At 43.0% G+C, this 23,073-nt stretch overlaps 1 pseudogene across 1 annotated transcript; it reads left to right on the top strand.

Annotated features, from left to right (window-relative positions):
• The first annotated feature begins 1,524 nt into the window (after positions 1-1,524).
• Positions 1,525-21,873, top strand: LOC311518874 (sulfotransferase 6B1-like; annotated as a pseudogene). The gene is made up of 11 exons: positions 1,525-1,570; positions 2,788-2,920; positions 6,823-6,918; positions 7,338-7,507; positions 10,553-10,645; positions 11,034-11,041; positions 17,349-17,438; positions 18,110-18,236; positions 20,365-20,459; positions 21,147-21,302; positions 21,743-21,873. The product of its transcript is annotated as a sulfotransferase 6B1-like (transcript).
• The last annotated feature ends 1,200 nt before the right edge of the window (positions 21,874-23,073 follow it).

The following is a 23,073-nucleotide window of genomic DNA, read 5'->3' as shown; positions in this document are numbered from 1 at the left end:
CTGTGCCGCTATAGCCGTGCTGCTAAAAGCCGCGCAATGTAGCTGCTGTTTGTCGTCAGGAGAGAGCTCTCCTGCCGACAAAAAAATTCCACCCACAACGAGCAGCAGTAGCTTTGTCGGTAGGTTCACACAGGCACTTTTCATTGGTAAAACTTTTGTCGTTCGGGGTGGCGGTTTTTGTCGTTCAGGGGTGTTAAAAAAAAGTTTTGCCAACGAAGTCCCAGTGTAGACACAGCTAAGATATACCTTGTGCTTCTGCCTTGAGGTAACCTGATGACATGGCCAAAGCACCGTAGTCATCTCTGTCTGAGTCCATAGTCTGTTGACTCGTGCCATGCAACACTTACATTGGAGAGATCGTGTAACCAATGAGTTTCCAAAATTCTTCTCAAACAAAGCTGGTGAAATGCATTCCTCTTTCTGTTTGTGTACTTCCAACATCTGCCACATTTCTGGCACATACAGTAGTGTCGAAGGATAATAGCATTGTACAATCTCATTTCAGCGTGTAGATGTATCTTCTTACTTTTCCAGGTTTGACAAATGAGAAAATTATCTACTTGCTTTGCCAAAATCTTTTCTTCACTTCTTTAGTAAGCTAGCCATTATAAGATATTGGACTTACAAGATAAACAGTCATCAACTCTTTTGTATTTTTCTCCATCAGTTGTACATCTGTCATTGTTGACTGTATTCTCTCCTTTCTACATAATCTTGGACTTCTGCATACAGATACCAAGTCCCACTTGAGGCCGTGTCTGCTTTTATGCTCATAACAATTCTTTTCATTCCATCCATGTTGGTATCCGGTCTGACTGTCATCTGCTAAATCTAGGTAAATTCTCCAGCTTATCTCTTGCCCAAAGAACATCAGTATCCTCAGCAACAACCATCACTCTTCTCTTCACGAAAAGGAAGTGCAGAAGAAAAGTGGGGATAGTATGCAGCCTTGCATTACATCAATAATAATCTTAAACCATTTCATTTCTTTGCTAATTTGATAAAAACTTTGTAGGCTAAATCTGCAGATGGCACCAGGACAGACAGTAATCTATTCTGGAACGTCTCAGGATCTTCCAAAGGGCTTCTCTGTGGACACTATCAAATCCTTTCATAAAATCAATGCAATTTAAAACTGTCTTCTGCTGGTCTTCTAAACCTTTCTCAATGAGTCTTCTCAAGGTGAAAAATCTGATCTGAACATAACTTCTTATTGAAATCTAGCCTGTTCTTCCCTGAATACTTTCTCAACAACCATTTCATCCTATTCAAAATGATAATGCAAAACACTTTTTCAGGTACAGATAGGAGTGTCACTCTTCTCCAGTTATCACAAATAAACTGGTTCCACTTTTCAGGGATTATACAGATAATGCCTCATCGCCAATCTTTAGGACAGATCTCCTTTTCCCAAACCATTCTGTACAACCTTCATATGTAATTCAAATCACTTTCTTTTCAGCTTCTAACATTTCAGCATCTATTTTATTATAGCCTGGTGCTTTACCACTCTTCAGTTGGATTATGGCCTCAGTTATTTCTTCAAAGATGATTACTTCTAGTGATATAGGTAAATCCACTATTTCTTCACATCTGTCAGTGTACATTTGTGGTTCTGGCTGGCTGAGCACAAATTAGAAATGTTCCCATCCACCAGGCTCCTTGTCATTCCTATGTGGTTTAAAATTCTACCATCTCTTGTCTTCACAACGCCACAGTGGTTTGAGAATTGTGATGTCAGTCATTTAGATACTAGAAAAAGTTTTGTCGAATCCCCTCTCTTGTACACCTCCTTAGCTTTTCTTGCTTTGTTTTCCAGCCATTCTCTCCTTTCTTTTCCAACTGATATTTTAGCATTTTTGTCTTTGACCACCTATTTTTTTGTAGAATAACTCTTTTGCTACTGTCTTGTTCCTGTTGAATTCTCTTCTTCAATTCTTTCCTCTCTCCAACAAGTCCATGTATTTGTTTGGAGCCATTTTGCTTCTTAAACCTTCTCATTCCCACTATAACCCTGGCTGCATCCACATGCACGTCTTTGAAAAGCTGCCATGGTTCTTCTGTCATTGATCAGTGTATGTAACTCTTCAAATCTGTTGTTCATCTGCAGCTTGAACTGCACCTTCACTGCTGGATCTGCTAGCTTTCTAGTATCACACATATGCTCTGCCTTGCCTGGTGCTGCCTTCTCTGGTTTTATTTGGATCATCCGAATAACAAAATGGCGGTCACTTCCCACATCAATACTCTTATCCTGTTGGAAGCCAGGGTGTGATCTTCTCCAGCTCCAATTAATGGCAACATAGTCTAGCTCAGGAGAAGTCAATTATTTTTGGTCAAGGTAGAATCAAAATCCAGACTCTAGAGAAAATAATAAAAATAACAAGTAAATAAGATTTTGGGGTCCGTTCAAAAGCATCCGGTGGTCCAGATTTGGCCTGCAGCCCCCCTATTGACTACCCCAGTCTAGCTATTTCTGGGTGAAGCCATCATTTGATCCCCATGTCAGTTTTGTCTTTCCTTTGGGGCAACATTATTTCCACACATCTATATGGGTGTAAGAGGTATTTGGCTGAATATGTAGAACACATGAATGATATACTAGAGTGCCTTTGGCTATTTCAGTTTAATTTTTTCATAATCTGCCAGTGATTCAGGTTGATTCCTGCTCCAGATCCAAATTTTCTGAAAGTCCAAGGTTCTTGAGCATCCTGGGGTCTTGCTTTGGACACATTTCTCATCTTCAGTAGTTAATTTGTTCATCTATGTATCCTATATTCTCTGCAGCCTTGTATGAAGTTCTTGTAGAGTCCATTGATTTGATGGTAAATCATCCTGGCAAAAAGTTAACAGGAGAATGCATCAAGGGTTCTGTACTAAATCTAGTGGTGCTTAATATAATTATTAATGATCAGGAAAGGTGAGTGAGTAATGAGGTAGCAAAATTTGCAGACTGAACTAAGTTATTGATGTTAATGAAGACCAGAGAGGACTGTGAGGAATTTCAGAGACATTTAAACATGCTAGGTGAAGGGGAAAATGAAGTTTAATATTGATAAATACAAAGTAATGCACATTGGAGGGAAAAAATTAAACTAGTCACGCACATTACAAAGTTCTTAATTAATTGTATTAATGCAGGACAGGGACCTGGGTGTCATTCTAGACAGCTCAGTGAAGACCGCTGCTGAAGGTACAGGTGTTTTTATTTAAAACAAAAAAAGCAAATATGAGGATGTGTATACAGTGGAATGGAGAATAATATGGAAAATGTTATAATGCCCTTATATAAATCAGTTGTGCAGCCTCATCCGGAATACTGTGTGCAATACCAGTACCCCTGTCTCAAAAAAAATTTCATGATTAAGGGATTCAGAGAAGGGAGAAAATGATGATTAAGGACATGGAAAATCTTATCTGAAGAGATTGGAAAGGTTGGGATTGTTTACCTCAGCAAGGAGTATATAAAATAATAAATGGCCTAAAGCTGGAAGACCTGGACCTTCTTTTCAAGCTATCCTGCCATGGCTCAAGAGTGTGAATACCACCCTCTGGGCAGATTGTTAAGAACCAGGGCACAAACCCCAAATTGGTTGTGAGTTTTATACTTAGATTTCACCAACCAGTTATCAAGTATACACTCCTCAGGCACTATATCAGCCTTAACATGAAGTCACAGACAGTATGCTGATCTATGCTGCAATCCAGGTAAGCTTACATTTGTGATAGATGGTCCCTTACACCAAAGCTCACAGCAATATTCTGGTTACTCCCAGTCCCAAAGGACCAGTCACTTACCCCAGATCAGTTGCACCTTAGATCTTACACCAAAGACAAAGCTTGTAGTCAATGCTATAATAAACTATCTGAAGATTTATTATATAGTAAAAGGAAACAAGAGTTATTTACAAGGTTAAAGCAGGTAAACTGATATATACACACACAAGTTACAATCTTAAATTCCAATAAGTAACAGAAGCGTCTAGAATAAGCAAGCACTGTGGGTACATCTACATTAGAATAAAAGACCCATGCCATGATCACAGCAGGCTTTGGTCAGCTGACTGGGACTTGGGATGCAGGATTAAAATTGCTGTGTAGACGATCGTGCTTGGGGTAGAGCCAGAGTTCTGGGACCCTATCCCATTGTAGAATTATTGTATTATAAACACAAATGTGTAACTATTACCTTACACTATGGATCACAGATGCTATAAATGAGATTAATGAATGCGGCGATTTATCACTATTCAATAAAGTCTAAACACTAAGCATATTTTTATAACTCTAATATGTATTTTAACAATACTAACACACAGGCAAACCAGAGCGATTCCAGCTATGTTCTGGTCAGTATCCAAGTGAGGCATGGCGACCTTGGCATGAGCTGACACCTGGTTTGCTAGCATCACACTTCTATTTCCTTGTCTCATTAAAAAAAGACAGTGGGAAATTCAATGAAATTAAAAGGTAAAAAATTCAAAACTGATCAAAGGAAATAGTCTTTCACACCGTGCATACTTAGATTGTAGAACCTGCTGCCACTGGAAGTAGTTGATGTGCCCACACTGTCTGGTAAAGCATTCAATGTATTTAATGAAATGCCAAGCGAACAGGCTTTGAAATATGCTGAATTTAAAAAGGGTGTATTGCAAAGGTTTCACATTACCCCTGAAGTGTATAGAATGAAATGTAGATGTTTCAAAATGCATGACAATATACTTGTATAAATGTGATTTGATGAAAAAATGGGTGAACGGGAAGGGGGCAGAGAATTATGATCAGTTGTTCGATCTTTTTGTACGAGAACAATTCCTGAGCATATTTTCTGAAGAAATCAGGCAAGCTCTTTGTGGAAAAACGCCTGAATTTGGTTAAAAAAGCTGTGGCTCTTGCTGACACACATATATATATATATATAAGCTAAAGCAGGGGTTCTCAAACTGGGGGTCAGGACCCCTCCGGGTCATGAGGTTATTACACGGGGGGGTCGTGAGCTGTCAGCCTCCACCCCAAACCCCGCTTTGCCTCCAGCATTTATAATGGTGTTAAATATATAAAAAGTGTTTTTAATGTACAAGGGCGAGGGTCACATGCAGAGGCTTGCTGTGTGAAAGGGGTCACCAGTACAAAAGTCTGAGAACCACTGAGCTAAAGCATCCAGTGACCGCAACCACAGAGGGAAGGACAGAAACCCAGTGTTAAGGTGGGCCCTGTTTTGTCCCTGGGAAGAGAGAGGGTGGTTGGGAGTGCAGACTTTCTCCTCCCCAGAACAGATCATCCCTTGGAGTACAGGAGAATAGTTCAAGAATGTGTTTCACCTGTGATTCTACTGAATGTCTGAGGAAAGAAAGAAGTTAAGTTCACACCCTGTCCAGCCCAAGTTTAACGCACCTGTTCTTAACACAGAATCCCAAGAGATATCTGTAGGTCATATGATTGATTTTGTGAGATCTGATCTATTGGGGGGTAGAGATGGAATTTGTTAAAACTGCCAAGGCAAATGGCAAAGAATGCCTTGGGTGGAGAGACAGTAGTAGTGCACATATTTCTCTGGTCAGGGGAAGCACAGTTCAACAGTCAGACATGCTCCCTGGAGAGAATGCAGAACTAGCCCTGGGATGAGAGAAAGTCACTGTACTTCTGGCTAAAGTACATATGGAGTGTAACAAGCTGGAATGAACTTTGAAAATTGGTGTGCTGAACAGTATTTTAACAGCAATTCTTGTGGAAAATAGTATTTTGTCTATAGCTAACAGTTAATATAGTAACTTGCAGCAAAAAATAACATTCTGTAATCTCAGAATTGTGTGGACAAAGCAGCAGCTGTGGGGGAGGGGATGATCCTAGCCTCAGCTTATCAGGAGAAAGTAAGTGCTTTCAGGTGTGGAAGGGACCAAGGCAGAGGAGGATAGCCAGAGCTAAAAGGGGAGTTGCTGTCTCCCGAAACTAGAAAGGTAGTTCAGGTTGCCTGTAACCAAGGTTTTGCAAATAGAGAGCAGACCCTATGCTAGAAAGCATCCCTGGGTACCTCCTCAAGGGGACCCCCAGTAAGGAGATATGGGGAAAAGGTTTTTGAAGAGGAAGAAAAGTTTTACAGAGAAGGACCCATGGGGAAGGACAAAAGCCCTGGGAACCTTATAAGCAGCCACTCCAGCACTGTGGGGAGTCAGTGTTGCTACCCATGATTGCCCTTTTGCTGGTCACTTGAAGACACAGAGAACCGATGAGAGGTTAAAGAAGAATTTTTACTGGCCAGGGATAATAATGAGAGACTATTGCAGATCTTGTGACTTACGCAGAAGTGGAAAAAAAGACCTGTAGGACCGCAAAAAGTCCCTCCACACTCCTTGCCTGTAATACACGAGGCATTTTATAAGGCAGCAATGAATATTGGGCGCCCTGTGCCACATCCTACTAAAAGGAGAAAAACTATATCTTGGTTATAGTGGATTGTGCCACTAAGTAGCCAGACCAGGTTGCTCTGAGTAACATAGAAGCTGATTCTATAGCCAAAGTCCTTTTCACTATTTTTAGCAAACTGGGTTTCCCAAAAGAGATGTGATCAGATCATGGGTCAAATTTCATGTCCCAGTCATTCAGTGAGTTATGGAATTTGTGTGGGGGATGAAAGATGCCCCTTTCCACCCAGAGACAAATGGGTTGGTGGAGAGATTCAGTGGGATCCTGAAATCTATGCTGGGGATATATGCCAACAAGCGGGTAAGGATTGGGATGAAAAGTTACCTTAGGTCACTTGCGTATAGGGAAGTGTCCCAAGAATCTACAAGATTTGCCCCCATTTGATTTTCCATACTGCAGGAAAGTGAGTGAAGCTTTAGAGCTCACCAGAGACTCTTGGGAAGGGAACATTGAGGCAGAAGGGGCGCCTGTGAGGGAATATGTACAAAGGTTCAGGTAAGCATTAAAGGGTATGATGGATGTGGTTCAAGATAACCTAAGACAGTCAAAAAATCCCACTTCATTGATTTGCTGGCTGAATGTCAAGACAATTTATCACTTGAAAGCAATGAGATATGCAATGAATTAACACAGACTGAAAGGGCAGAGATTCTGGCTATATTGAAGAGCCACAAACAGGTTTTCTCCAGCAAGCTAGGGAAGACTAGTGGTCACCCATGAGATTGACACTGTAGGTCCTCAGCCTGCACTCAGCTGGGCTTATCACAGCACTGGCACATTGCTAGAGCAAATCCGTACAGAAATACAGAGCCTGCTAAATTTGAGGGTGACTAAAGAATCTGAGAGCTCTTGGGCATCACCCATTGTGCTTGTCCCTAAGAAAGATAAACCTTAAGGTTTTGTGTGGGCTATAGAAAACTGAATGCTCTCAGTGTTTCAGATGTTTCTCCAATAACCAGAATTGATGAGATGCTTGATATTTTAAGCGAAGCAAGATATCTTAGCATTTTTGACTTTGTAAAAGGGTATTCGCAGAGTCCTTTGGACCCTGATTCACAGAAAAAAAAATCTGCTTTTATTACTGGTATGGGACTGTATGACTTCAAAATGTTACCATTTGGGTTAATTAATGCAGGATGCACTTTTCAGCAGCTGATCAACCAAAAGTTAAATGGATTGCAGGACTTCACAAGGGCCTATGTCAATGATATAGCAGTGTTCAGCAACTCTTGGTCTGATCACAAGAAACACTTGGGGATTGTATTATCAAAGCTCAAAGAGGCAGGCCTGACTATAAAAGCCTCTAAGTATAAAATAGGAGAAAGAACATTTCCTTCTTTAGATCTTTGGGTAGGGAATGGTCAAAGCTCTCCTGATCCCTTAAAGGTAGAAGCCATTTTAAACAGGACTGTGCTCCAAACCAAAAAGCAGGTTCAGTCTTTCAAAGGCCTGCCTATTTCATTACTACCGCTGATTTGGTTATGATTTCAGTGACATTGTATCTGCAATCACAGATTTGTGTAAAAAGACAAAGCCAAACAAGGTTGTGTGGACAACTGCCTGTCAAAGAGGGATTTGATCAGGTACAGAAAATCTTGTCTGAAAAGCCTTTTCTGGCCTGTCCAGATTTTGACCAAATATTTGAAGTCTGTGCAGATGCATCAGACACCGGGGTAGGTGCTCTTTTGATGCAGTCAGTGGAAAGTTAAAAAAAAACCCCAACATGACTTCGCTTTCTGAAGCAAGAAACTGACATCTACTCAACAGAATTACTCTGTCAAGCAGGTATGGCCCAATCTTTTAACGGGAAATTCAGGTGACCATTCTCCACTAGTTTGGAGGCATACATTCTAAGCTACTACTCTGAAGCATCACACTCCAGGAATATGACAATACAAATTGTGCATGTTAAGGGGAAAGAAAATATTGTGGCTGATGCCCTATTTACGAAGCAGGGTACTGACCCACTGCATACAGTTCAGCCAGTGGCTAATCCTTCTACAGTTTTGTAAAGGGGTGTGTGTGACCCTAAGAACCCCTGTATTCACAGCCTACACACTACTACAATGATATTTACACAAACTATGCCTTGGGAGGTATCATCTGAAAACTAACACCATACTGGTCAATAGTATAATTGGAGAATATATGTGACAATGCTGCATGTGGAATTACAGCTGTCCTCCGATATTGTTTTAAAATCTGTATTTGAACAAAGCAGAAACAAATAAATCAGGGTGATCAGTGACAATGGAATTGCAGTTTACACTTGCGGTAAACAGAACCATCAAAGCTCACGAGGTGTTTAGGGAGTCAGCATGTCTGGATCAAAAATAATTGTGTGTTTGCTTGTATAACCAGCAGAGACAATGAAGGTTCACTTACACAAAAGGGAAACAAAGCCATCAAGCTAACAAGGGGGGGGCAGGTAATGACTCAGCTGTCAACAAGGGATGGAAACTGCACCCCCAGGAAGCCTTTCTGCTTCTTGAAGCAAGGTCAATGAGCTTTAAGAGAGATGCTTTTCAAAGGTTTACTGAACTATAAAGAGAGGGACAGTGGACCCCTAGGTTATCTTTCAGCTAAGACGACAAACCAACACCTCGTACTTCTATGGAAGGTCCTGATGGAGAGACAGTCAGCCATGCTGAACCAAGGGCAATTGGTGAGCAAAACCATCTTACACAAAGACTGTGCCTTGCTAGATTAAGTTTCAGATTTTTAGCTGCGTGTTTTCACTTTGATTTGCTTGTAACTATCTCTAGCTTTAATTCTTTTACTTGGCAACCCTTAACCTAAGTCCTATTGCTAATAAACTTGTTTAATTTTAATTTGAACCAACCCAGTGCTATGCTTGGATTGAAGTAATTGTTAACTCCAGTTAATGTGGCAAGCTGCTGGGTACTGCCTCTTTATAGGACCAAATGAATGGTATTTCTCTGAGTAGTCCAGGAGATGTCTGGATACTCCAGGGTAGATGGTTTGGAAGAAATTTGGGACTGGAATGTGTGTTTGGGTCACTTGGCTAGTAGTGAAGAAAGCTGGTGGAGACCAGAGTGTGGCTATGGTATAACAAGCAGGCTGCTGGAGTCAGAGTTACTGAACCAGGGTTGCTTATCACACACACTCAGTGCATGCCTGTATGCTGGCTGAGAGCATCCAGAAAATGAGCTGCAGCAGCAGAGCATTTGAAAGCACCCAGGGTTGCAGGGAAGGCAGTGACACAACCTCTCACTGGTCTGGATTGCACCCCAAAACTTGACAACATTGTGCCTGTGAAGATGGATTTGAATCACTTAGGCTATTTCTACACTAGAAACATTACAGCAGCACAGATGCAGTGTTACAGTAGCACAGTAGAAAAGACACTACAGCAATGGAACGGGTTTTTCTGTCAGCGTAGTAAATCCAATTCTTTGAGAGGTGGTAGCTAGCTTTGTCTACACTGGGGCTTAGGTTGTCAAAAGAGCTGAGTCTACCTAATTTTCTACTGTTGACCAGTCCTTATCCACCAGATGAAAAGAAATAATACTTCCCTCCCGCATTATCTCAGTACAACGAAGAATCTGTGCATATTCTAATAAATGATTCTTGGAAAAATAAAGTATACTGGTTGATTGTTAATACAGTGTAAGGGCCTAGACCTGCAAATATGTATGTTTGAGAGTAACTTTACACATACAAGTAGTCTCACTGGGGTAAATTATTCACATGGTGAGTGTTTGCAGAGCCTTAAACAAGTATTTTTTTTAACTTTTAAAAATAATTCACCATTTCACAAGTGCAATATCAGACAGGTTATGTGATAGACTGTACACATACTCTATAAATATAGACACACTGCTTTGCTCCTGATCACTTTAAAATGAATTAAAGAATTAATTTGTGTTCATTTCTTTAACTGCCATGCAGAATCTTGCGGTGTGAAAAATATTTGGAAGAAAGTAAAAATTCAAGTCTGCAATGAATTTCTAAAATAACTCCATTCATGAAAGAGAACAACTATTGAAGGATTAGATCTAACCTCTCCAGAACACATTAAAATTAGCTTGTATATTTACTCTAAGGGCTAATTTAAATATAGGTCAAAAACAAAATAAATTAAAATATCTCTTGTATTTAATTTCAGTCTGTGAGACCTCCTGTTTTGACCATGTTCTGGTTTGGAACAAACATCTGGACAAAGGGAATATCATGATCATCACAAATGAAGAAATGAAAGGTGAATTTTTGTAGAAATTAAAAAAAACTCTTAGGTGCTGAATTTGTATCTGATACGGAATGGCTCCCTAGTAGTAATAACGTTATGCTATTTCATCACCGTGTATTTTTAACAGATTTCCATGCCCCCACCTTTTGTCTCTCCCCTTTTTGTCCAATGAGTTGACCGTATGGTTTTGGAAGTCTCTCTTACCCTTCCCACTTTCTCTGGGGCCACTAAGTGTTTGTTTTGGACTCATGGTTGTTTTGGTTCTGTCAGCCATTTTGCGGAAAATGACATGCTTATTATACAGTTAGTACAATTCTAATAATGTCTATAAGCAATTGTACAAAGTCTTAAAGACAGAAGTGTTAATACACGTATATCCCTGCATTTTCTCCATTTTTAGAAATGAAGGTGAGGTGGGGGACAAGATCCCACAATGGGATATGGAGATTGTCTCTGGAATGGGTTAGCAAAGTGACACTGGGAAGATTTTCCTTTAAAAGTGTTTGTTCTGTTTTAATAGGTATGACCTTTGGACACTGATAACAGCACTTTGGAAAACAACCCAGTGAGTAAACCTCACCCAGTCTCAGACCTTTGTTCGAACAGCCATGTAGAGAATGTATCAGTGTTTCTGAAAAAACAAACAAAAAATGATTGGTGTTGCAGAGAGCTGGGAAGAGGAGGAAAGCCAAATGCAAAACTTTGTCAATGTTAAGACTGTAACTAAGCCACTGATTGACAACGCTTTAGCTATTTAAAAATAATACTGTAGTTTGGAAGCCAGGAATCTAGAGTATGTTGTAGCTCATAACAACCCTGAACTCCAGAAAGTGTGGGAATTCTGAGTCAAGATACCAACCCCAAATTTAATTTTACCTTTGTTATCCTTACTTATCCCCTTACTAATGTTATCCCCTTACTAATGGGGGAAACTGTTACATAACTTTGCAAAAATATGAAAGTCTTCCTTACTGTGTAAATGAAGTATAAAACTTGTGTTTTGTTGGGCCTTGATATCCACCCTTCTGCACATACCCTGCACAAGGGGATCCCAAACCTGTCTTCCAAGACTTTTTACATGACCTTGGGGTCATGCTGAGACTGGACATAATTAGCTTGATTTCTGGCCTATATCTGAGTTATGGAGTCTCTGAAGAATGGGTCTAACTGGGTTATGTTGAGTGGCAGGTTCTTATGTGGAAGGTTAATATTAGATATTGTGGTAGCTAGCCCGAACAATGAAGGTTGTCTTGTTGGTGTTGGCCAAGTTAGGGTTTAGCTGTGTATTAACATTAGGCTTATAGGAGCAAGTTAGGCATAATCTTTACTCTGAAGAGCCCCCAATCTCTCCCTGGTAAGACCATGGTAATCCTATTAGCATGAGAAGCAGTTACCCCACCCCTCTCTCTCTCCTGTCATTGTTGTGACTCATCCAGTTTTGCTACTCCCAGTTTTCACGCAACAAACTGCATGGATTCTACAGCAGAGGTGGGCAAACTATGGCCCGCGGGACTGTCCTGCCCTGTCCCTGAGCTCCTGGCTGGGGAGGCTAGCCCCCGGTCCCTCCCCTGCTGTCCTCCCTCCCCCGCAGCCATGCTGCCTGCCACCAGCACTCTGGGCAGCGGGGCTGTGCGCTCATTCAGGGCAGCGCGGCAGCATGGCTGGCTCTGGCCAGGCAGCGGCCAGACATGCTGCTCTGAGCGGCATGATAAGGGGACTGGGGGGTTGGATAAGGGGCAGGGAGTCCCGGGGGGCAGTCAAGGGACAGGGAGCAGGGGCCGGTTGGATGGGGTGGAGGTTCAGGGTGGGATGGTCAGGGGACAGTCAGGGGACAGGGAACAGGGGGCGGTTAGATGGGGCAGAGGTTGAGGGGGGCAGGTAGCGGGGGGGGGTTAGATAGGGGTGGGGTCCCGGGGGGGCAGTCAGGGGACAAGGAGCAGGGGTGGGGGGTTGGATGGGTGGGGGGTTCTGAAGGGGGCAGTGAGGGGGTGGGAAGTGGGAGGGGGTGAATGGGGGCAGGGGCCGGGCTGTTTGGGGAGGCACTTGGCCTCCATACAGTTTTGCACCCCGATGTGGCCCTCCGGCCAAAAAGTTTGCCCACCCTTGTTCTACAGCAGCAAATCCCAGGCTGCCCCACGTAGATAAGTTTACAAAAGGTGGAAAACTAGCAGCAAGGGGGTCAGGTGAAAGAGTATTATCATTCTGTGCGGAGACTAAGGGGTTGAATCAGCATAATTTATCTCCCTTCTTCCCCACTAGTAATGTCTATAGCAGGGGTCGGCAACCTTTCAGAAGTGGTGTGCCGAGTCTTCATTTATTCACTTTAATTTAAGGTTTCGTGTGCCAGTAATACATTTTAATGTTTTTTAGAAGGTCTCTCGCTGTAAGTCTATATATTATATAACTAAACTATTGTTATATGCAAAGTAAACAAGGTTTTCAAAATAGTTAAGAAGCTTCATTTAAAATTAAAATGCTGATCTTACGCCGCCGGCCCGCTCAGCCCACTGCCAGCCTGGGGTTCTGTTCACCTAGGTTGGCAGCGGGCTGAGTGGGGCCGGCATCTGGGACCCAAGACCAGCAGTGGGCTGAGTGGCTCAGCCCGCTGCCACTCAGCTTGCTGCCTGTCTGGGGTTCCGTTCGCCGGCTCCTGCCAGCCAGGGTCCGGCTGCCGGCCCCACTCAGCCTGCTGCCGGTCTGGGATCCCGGCCCTGCCCACATAGAGTGGGTACCTACCTTCTCTCTGGTTCTAGCCCATTGTCTTCCTCTCTCTCTGCACTGAGCTGAGGGTGGGAGTGTACTGAGCACAGGGCTGGGGGTGAAGGAGCAGGCTGGGGGTTGGGGTGTAGGGTCTGGCCAGGAGCTAGAATGAGGGAGGGGGCTCAGGATTGGGGCAGGAGGTTTGGGTGTGGAGCGCTTACCTGGGCAGCTCCCATTTGGTGCGAGGGGTGCAGGTAGGAATGTGGGGGTGGTGGTGCAGGAGCTCCCATTTGGTGCTCACAGTGGGGATGAGAATGTGAGGGGTGCAAGAGTCAGGGCATGGGGTGTGGGGGGGCTGGGCATGTGTGGGGGTGCAGGAGTCAGGGCAGGGGGCTGCGTATGTGTGGGTGGTGCTGGAGTCAGGGCTGGGGTCGTGGGGGGGTGCAGGGGTCAGGGCAGGAGCCTGGGGTGTGTGAGGGGGGTGCAGGGATCAGGGCAGAGGGCTGGGTGTGTGAGGGGGGTGCAGGGGTCAGGGCAGAGGGCTGGGGGTGTGGGCTAAGGTTGTGGGGGTGCTCCCAGCCCCCTGCCCAGAGCGGCTCACTGCAAGGGGCTGGAGGGGATATGCCCTGATTCCACCCCCCTTCCCCAGGGTCCCATCCCCACCTCTTCTCCGCCTCCTCCCCGGAGCAGCGAGAGCACTCCGGCTCCGCTTCTCCCCCTCCCTTGCAAGAGCCATCAGCTGATCGGTGGCAGGGAGGGAAAGGAGGAGAGGCAGGAACCCAGCACTCTGGGGGAAGAGGCGGGGAGAGGGGGAGCTTGCCTGCCCTGCAGCAGCAGTTAGCAGGACCAAGCTTCTTCACCCTGCCCCTGCGTGGAGAAGAGCGGGTTGGGGCGGGCAGGATTTTTAATGGCACACTGCTGCCTGCCAGGGTCCCGGCCTGGGTTCAGCAGCAGGCTGAGCAGGGCTGGCGGCTGGGACCCAGCAGGCAGCAGCATTTTTATTAAAAATCAACTGGCATGCTGTCTCTGGCACGCGTGCCATAGGTTGCCGACCCCTGTTATAGACTGCGATCAAGTCAATATTTAACATTCTCTTTGTTAAACTAAATAGATTAAACTCCTTGAGTCTATCATTACAAGGCATGTTTTCTAATCTCTGAATCATTCTTTTGGCTTTTCTCTGAACCCTGTCCAATTTATCAACTTCCTTCTTGAATTGTGGGCACAGTTTCTTCATTTGTAAAATAGAATTAATACTTGTTTATCTCACAGAGTTACTGTGAGACTTAATTCATTAGTGCTTGCAAATATTTGAGAACCTCAGATAGAAGGCACTATATGACCTCATAACATGGAGTAAAATCTAAGCCATCAATGTAGGACTGAGACAGAATGTTCATCCCCCAGCCAGCAGCTGCTGGTGCACAGCTGGAAAACAATTCCTACCACAAGAAATGGAGGAGTAGCCAACATGGTCGACCGGCTTGGCTTAACAGTGAAATCCTTGCTGATCTTAAATACAAAAAAGAAGTTTACAAGAAGTGGAAGATTGGACAAATGACCAGGGATGAGTATAAAAATATTGCTCGGGCATGCAGGAGTGAAATCAGGAAGGCCAAATCACACCTGGAGTTGCAGCTAGCAAGAGATGTTAAGAGTAACAAGAAGTGTTTCTTCAGGTATGTTAGCAACAAGAAGAAAGTCAAGGAAAGTGTGGGTCCCTTACTGAATGAGGGCGGCAACCTAGTGACAGAGGATGTGGAAAAAGCTAATGTACTCAATGCTTTTTTTGCCTCTGTCTTCACGAACAAGGTCAGCTCCCAGACTACTGCACTGGGCAGCACAGCATGGGGAGGAGGTGACCAGCCCTCTGTGGAGAAAGAAGTGGTTCGGGACTATTTAGAAAAGCTGGACGTGCACAAGTCCATGGGGCCAGATGCGTTGCATCCGAGAGTGCTAAAGGAGCTGGCGGATGTGATTGCAGAGCCATTGGCCATTATCTTTGAAAACTCATGGTGATCGAGGGAGGTCCCGGACGACTGGAAAAAGGCTAATGTAGTGCCCATCTTTAAAAAAGGGAAGAAGGAGGATCCTGGGAACTACAGGCCAGTCAGCCTCACCTCAGTCCCTGGAAAAATCATGGAGCAGGTCCTCAAGGAATCAATTCTGAAGCACTTAGAGGAGAGGAAATTGATCAGGAACAGTCAGCATGGATTCACCAAGGGCAAGTCATGCCTGACTAATCTAATTGCCTTCTATGACGAGATAACTGGCTCTGTGGATGAAGGGAAAGCAGTGGACGTGTTGTTCCTTGACTTTAGCAAAGCTTTTGACACGGTCTCCCACAGTATTCTTGCCAGCAAGTTAAAGAAGTATGGGCTGGATGAATGGACTATAAGGTGGATAGGAAGCTGGCTAGATTGTCGGGCTCAACGGGTAGTGATCAATGGCTCCATACCTAGGTGGCAGCTGGTATCAAGTGGAGTGCCTCAAGAGTCGGTCCTGGGGCCGGTTTTGTTCAATATCTTCATAAATGATCTGGAGGATGGTGTGGATTGCACCCTCAGCAAGTTTGCAGATGACTCTAAACTCGGAGGAGAGGTAAATACGCTGGAGGGTAGGGATAGGATACAGAGGGACCTAGACAAATTAGAGGATTGGGCCAAAAGAAATCTGATGAGGTTCAACAAGGACAAGTGCAGAGTCCTGCACTTAGGACGGAAGAATCCAATGCACCGCTACAGACTAGGGACCGAATAGCTCGGCAGCAGTTCTGCAGAAAAGGACCTAGGGGTTACAGTGGACGAGAAGCTGGATATGAGTCAACAGTGTGTCCTTGTTGCCAAGAAGGCCAATGGCATTTTGGGCTGTATAAGTAGGGGCATTGCCAGCAGATCGAGGGACGTGATCGTTCCCCTCTATTCGACACTGGTGAGGCCTCATCTGGAGTACTGTGTCCAGTTTTGGGCCCCACACTACAAGAAGGATGTGGAAAAATTGGAAAGAGTACAGCGGAGGGTAACAAAAATGATTAAGGGACTGGAACACATGAGTTATGAGGAGAAGCTGAGGGAACTGGGGATGTTTAGTCTGCGGAAGAGAAGAATGAGGAGGGATTTGATAGCTGCTTTCAACTACCTGAAAGAGGGTTCCAAAGAGGATTGCTCTAGACTGCTCTCAGTGGTAGCAGATGACAGAACAAGGAGTAATGGTCTCAAGTTGCAGTGGGGGAGATTTAGGTTGGATATTAGGAAAAACTTTTTCACTAGGAGGGTGGTGAAACACTGGAATGCGTTACCTAGGGAGGTGGTGGAATCTCCTTCCTTAGAGGTTTTTAAGGTCAGGCTTGACAAAGCCCTGGCTGGGATGATTTAATTGGGGATCAGTCCTACTTTGAGCAGAGGGTTGGACTAGATGACCTCCTGAGGTCCCTTCCAACCCTGATATTCTATGATTCTATGATCTGTTGTTCTCCTGCTCCCTCTATTGGATTTCTAGTGCAGCGAACCCACTGCTTATCCCTTCCATGATCTATCTGCTCTGGAGCTCTCCTCTACAGTGCACAGGCAGAAGTAGAGTCCCAGTGTGTGTGTGTGTTTTCTGCAGCAGCAGTCGCAGCTGTGTGCTCTGTCTCTGCCACTTTAGGCCTAAATGCTTCAACATAAAAAGGCACAAAAGCTGGGCCTATATAACCAATGAATTAATAGAAGGAAAACCACAAACAGCTTTCTCTCTTTAACTGTCTGGCTTTTCTATGCAAGCTACTTTGGGATAATTTTGAAATCTCTGCTAAAATGTTTATGTTCAAATTACAATTTTGCAAAAGGTAGGCTTTAACAATAAATGTCACTTCAGTGACATTATGAATGATAAGAAGAAGCAAGAAGAGAAACTACAATTTAACAATGACTACATATATAGTTTTTTAGGGTAAATGTACAGATACTATAAATTGTCAGCATCTTTAAGGTAGGAATATTACGGTTCACTGTTGTCATTTTTTGTTTTGCTTTAGAAAATAAAAAACGTACCTTTTCCATGTATCTTTTCCACGCATCTCCATTATGATGATATTCCCAAGGCTGTCTTTGAGAATAAGGTGACGGTAAGTGAGCATTTTAATAATGGAGGACACTATCTACTTTCCGAGCAACTCCTAGTTTTCTCCGGGAAGTTATTAGATTTAGGGCTGCCTGGAAAACAAGAATTCTGTTTTTTCAAAAAAATTCCAAGGTTTTGGAATTTGGTTTTGTTCCACAGCCAAGACCTTATTTTTTGTGAAAAACCTAAGAGGGAAAAGAGAGCAGGCATCTGAACCTGAATTAAAGTAGAGACTTGAACATGGGTCTCCCACATCTCAGATAAGTGTTTAACCACTAGGCTACTGATTGATTTATTTTATTTTTTTTCTCTCTCATATATATATTAACCAAAAATTCCAGCCTGGCCAAAAATTCCAACCTCCAGAGGTTGGAGCTACAATTAAAATAGATACAATAGAATTTAATTTTTACTGATTACTGTAATTCACACAAAGGGGTCAAATCTTAGATTCCAGTCCTGCAAGTTGATCTGTATGGGATAGCCCTTATTGCTCCATGGAACCCCCATGAAGTCAGTAAGTTGTTCTGTTCCCTACATTGCAGGATTGAGGCTTCATTTCCCAAATTTCAGTTCCTGTAAGACCTGATTTATTTATTTTTTTAAATGCAGGACCCTTGAGATCAAGGGTTACCTTAAATATCCAGGACCCATGTGCCTCTGCTATTTTAAAAGGTACCTGTGGTATTTTGAAATCCAAAAGATGCAGCTGTATCCTATTAACACTTCTACAACAAACAACCTGGGCTTCCAAATGTCAGCTCCTGGGATGAGTTCTTTCAGAAATTCATGAGTGGAGAAGGTACAGTTATTAGATCTTTGCTATGTTTCTCAGTGGTGTTTATAAACACTCTAGTACAATGTTCTCAACTCTTCTTTGGTCTGCAGTCCAAAAAGGGAATCTGTGATCATCATGTTAAAATTAATCCCAAATGGATTCAAACTACTGATTTGGGTGGAGGACCTGGTGCTAAGGAACTGAAGGTGCTTCTCCCTTGGCCAACCCTGGCAGAGTCCGCAGCACTGGGAACATTGGTGTGGAGCCATTCGAATAATCCCGCTGATACATTATACAGGGATTCTACTTCGTCCGCAGCTTTAGTCTCCCTCCAGAAGGCACCTCCTCCTTGTGATTTCATATCTTAACAACTAGATTCGTGGATCTCTCCCCTTGTTCTCAGCTCCCTTTTTCTCATTCTTTCATCTGCACCTCTGAGCAGGTGTAGACTATGTCTACACTGTGAGGTAGGGGTGTGATTCCCCTTCTCATGTACACATACATATTCATGCTAGCCCTCATGAAACTAGTGTGAGTGTAAATAGCAGTATAGTTGCGGTAGCACGGGTAACAGCAGCAGGGGCACGGCTAAGCTGTGAAGAGTACATACTACCCTGCTAGTTAGGCTTATACTAGCACGATGAGAGGTAGCACAAGTGTACATTAGCAGGGGACTAAGACAGTGTAAACATAAGCCTAGAGACACTCAAAATAAAGGTTTGCAGTAAATTTTCAAAAGTACCTAAGTGACTTAGGTTCCTAACTCCCATTGTCTTTCAATTAGACTTACGCTTCTAAGGGCCAGATTTTAAAAAGTTTTTAAGCACCTAAAGATGCAGATAGATGCCTAGTATGGTTTTCAAGAAGTGCCGAGGTGCCTAACTCCTACTGAATTTAAACAATTTTGAAAATTGCACTTGACATATTTAGATGCCTAAATACACTTAAATATCTGATCCTAAACGTTGTTACTTTTGAAAATGGGACTTAGTCTTCTAACTCTCTTAGGTGCACCCCAGAACTTAGACCCTTTATCTATGTATAGTTATGCATAGTTGATTGGAACTACAATCAAAATAGATAAAACCCCTTTTCTAAACTGAAGAACTCCATTTTTTATTCTATCATCTCTCAATTTCAAAGAGAGTTCATCCTGTATGGACAGTCATAAGCAGCAAATTTCCTGTTAGGTCAGGGAGCTTCATAGCAATCAGGCTCAAACAGACCCAATGAAAACAACAGTGAGAGCAATCCTGCATTTCAAGTGATGCTCTCCTGGGGGAGGAGGAGGGAAGAGAATGAAAAAATGGCATTGTAGATTCCGTGTGTGTGACTCAATTGCTTCCAGATCAAAGGTGCTAGGTTTACAAATAAACAATGTTTTATGTAACTGCCAGCCCCTCAAATTCCATCTGGGATTTGTGAATCAGCCTGGGCTCTTTCCTTCTGTAGCATCATCACTAACAATAATTAAGGCTGTGAGTTTGTCATGGAGGTCACAGATTCCGTGACTTTCCATGACTTTTGCAGTGGCTGGTGCGCATGGCTCAGGGGCAGCTCAGGCAGCCCTTGAGCCTGTCACACTGGCTGCTAGTGGGGCAGTCTCGAGCTACTGGCTCCCCACAGCAGCAGCAGCGTTTGGGTGTGGGAAGGGACAGGGAGTTGGGGCATGTGATGGGGTGAGGCAGGCTCTGAGCGGCGCTTACCTGCGGGGCTCCCTGGAAGTGGCGACATTCCCCTTGTTCAGCTCCTAGGCAGAGGCGTGGCCAGGCAGCTTTGTGCGCTGCCTCCGCCTGCAGGCACCGCCTCCGCAGCTCCCATTGGCTGCGGTTAGAAAATACAGGTACTCTCTGAATATACATACACTCTTGTTTTAGTAATGTAATTTGTTGTATACTTGCCATCTAGAATCTTGATGTATGGATTTATTCTGAAAAATATTTGCAAGGAGAAAGTGAAAAGTCAAGTCTGGAGTGAATGACTTCTAACAATCCATTTCATAAATGAAGTATGAAGAGGCAGTTGAAGGATTAAAAAATCTAAGATCTCCAGGACTCTATATGAAGTTAGCCTGTACATTTCATCTCAGGGGTAAGTTAAATATACTTTAAATTATGTTCTTTTAAAATCTATCTCCTGTATTTCATTTCAGTCACCTGGAGTTCATATTTTGACCATGCTCTTTCCTGGAACAAACACATGGATGAAGAGAATATCATGATCATCACATATGAAGAAATGAAAGAGGTGAATTTTTGTAGAAATTAGATATGGGAAAAACCTGTTCGTGTACAGAATTGTTCCCTTCAGTACATTCACAAGTATCCTGTCCAGTCCAGTTTTCACTTTGTGCCAGGCAAAACCTTATTGTGCATTTCAAAGGCTAGGAGAAAGCAGGCGTATGATATAGCAGCCCTTTTCTCCCACTGGCTACTAGTTCTTCTATTTGCAGCCCACCTTCATTCGCAAGCAAGAAAGCCCTGATCCTCCTTAGACATGTGCGTGTGAGTAGTTCCATTTGCTTCAATGAGTCTATTCACATGCTGAAAATTAAGCATGTGCACGTTTGCAGGATGAGGGCCTTAAATTTTGAGGGGCAGATAATACCCATGTTTGTACAGAACAATACTAATTGATGCTGCTAGATAAATGTAATCAGTAGAAATAAATACTAGGAGAGAAATGCAAAAGACAGAGAGTATTCTCTTAACACATTTCCATTTGGGGAAGGGAGGCAGATACCAAAATCTTATCTGAAGTAACCACCTGTTCTGGCAACCTCTTGCTGCTGAACTTAATATACTCCTCTAATGTTCTGCCCTGAGTATGGATGAGGATAAAATCTACTACATTCATTTGGCAAAAGAGAAGAGGAAATTGTCAGGGGTATTTTCTTTGACTCATACATAACTCCAGCAAATTCTTGTTTTTCAGAACTTACATGGAGGAGTGAAACAAATAGCTGAATTTTTGGGGTTCTCTCTGCCTGATGAGAAGATTCAGTCTATTGCAGAGAATTCCACCTTCCAATCAATGAGCAGCAAATCCCAAGAAACACATGTCAAATTTGCTCCCATGCTTTCAGAAAAGGTACATTTACACAGAGTGATAATAGTCATTTTAAGGCTTAGAACAGCTAACCAAATTGGTCATGAGAGCTAATTAACATTTAAAAGCATATACCTCTTGTGGCCTCTGTGCTTAACGTATTTAATTCATAACTGATGATGAATTTTCACCTTTAGAAAATGGACATCCATAAGCAGCTGATCAACCAGGCACTTGCTGTTCTGTCAAAGTATTAGCTCTCTGTTTTCAAGGGTGTTTACATATATACCTATAAAACTTACTGCAAGGCTTTTTCTTTAACCTTTAACTGGAATTACCCCGTCCACATTCATACAAGCTTCAAGCCTTTTGTGGGTTTGAAATTTGGCAATAAGTTCAGTCATTCCGGCTGTTTGTGTCAGCATTTCAATGTTACGTACCTGACCTGTGATGTTATAGTTTATTTCACTGTTCTTTCGCAGGTGATGTTGGAGATTGGAAGAATCTCTTCACTGAAGCTCAGAGCCAGGAAATGGATGCCAAATTTAAGGTGTGTTTAGCTGGAACTAAACTGGGAGCAAAGCTAAAATATGATAAATACTGCAAATACTAAATCTTAACTTCATTCTAATGCTACATCATCACCTATTTCATTTCCTTTCACATTTGAGAATGCATAGATTAAAATAATTTAGACTTTCACACATGGATTTGCAAAATAAAGAAATCATGAGAACCTAGTAAATAATGGGCCAAATTCTGCTATTGGGACTATACAGATGTAACAGAAGAATTTGGCTGAACACGTAAAACATATGAATAGTATACAAAGTTTCTGTGCCTATTTGAGATTATATTTTTTCTTGATCTGCCATTAATTCAAATTGAGCTCTGCTCCAGATCCAAACTTTCTGAAAGCTCAGGGTGTTAAACTCCCTGGGCTTTTTCTTTAAGCTCATCTATCAGCTTCAGTAGTTGATTTAGTCCTCTATACTGCTATGTTTTCTGCGGCCTTGTATGAAATTGCTTTAGAGTTCATTGATTTGTGCTGCTGGCTAATTTTCATCCTGGCAAAAGGTTAAAGAAGAGCTCCGCCAGGTTCTGTACTAGGTCTAGTGCTGTTTAATACAATTATTAATGATAAAGAAAGGATTTGGGGGTGAATAATGAGGTAGCAAAAGTTGCCAATTGAAATAAGGTGTTGATGTTAGTCAAGACAAGAGAGGACTGTGAGGAACTTCAAGAGATCTCAACAAGCTTGGTGAATGGGTAAGCAGATGTTTTTCTCCCACCTGCTAGGGAGAAAAACCTCTACTTACCCCTATCCATCTTATATGCTGGAACATAATCATGCAGTCGTTTTTAAAAGGCAATTCTATGTCTGTCAACAGAAGGCCCTGATCGTACCTGACGGATGCTTCTGCAGCTATAGGGACAGTTATGGAGTCACCTTGTTCTGAAGAGGGCACTGTGCACAATACTTTAGCTGTTAAGCGATGTGAATGAGAGAGGGCTGGGTATGAAAATACTGCTGAGATAAACATTCATTAGATAAAAATACTGAGTGGAAGCCCCATGTAGGAAGCACATCGAGCAGTGAAGAAAGGGGAAAAAAGCATTTCCAGCCATTCTTGAGGCACTCTCTTACACGGGTGTCGGGGGTGTGGTGGCACCCGCTGGCTTGAAGTAGTTTCCATCATATACAAACAGTTTTGTTCAATGGCTTTTGGGTTTACAGTTTTGTTCAATGGCTTTCAGCACTTCCACTATACAAATTGTTCCAGAGCCACTGCTCTCTTATCGAAGGGTCCCT

This window comes from Lepidochelys olivacea (assembly GCF_965140295.1).
Source record: "Lepidochelys olivacea isolate rLepOli2 genome assembly, chromosome: 3".
Taxonomy (NCBI): Eukaryota; Metazoa; Chordata; order Testudines; family Cheloniidae; genus Lepidochelys; species Lepidochelys olivacea.
This window is presented reverse-complemented; position numbering and strand designations above follow the sequence as displayed.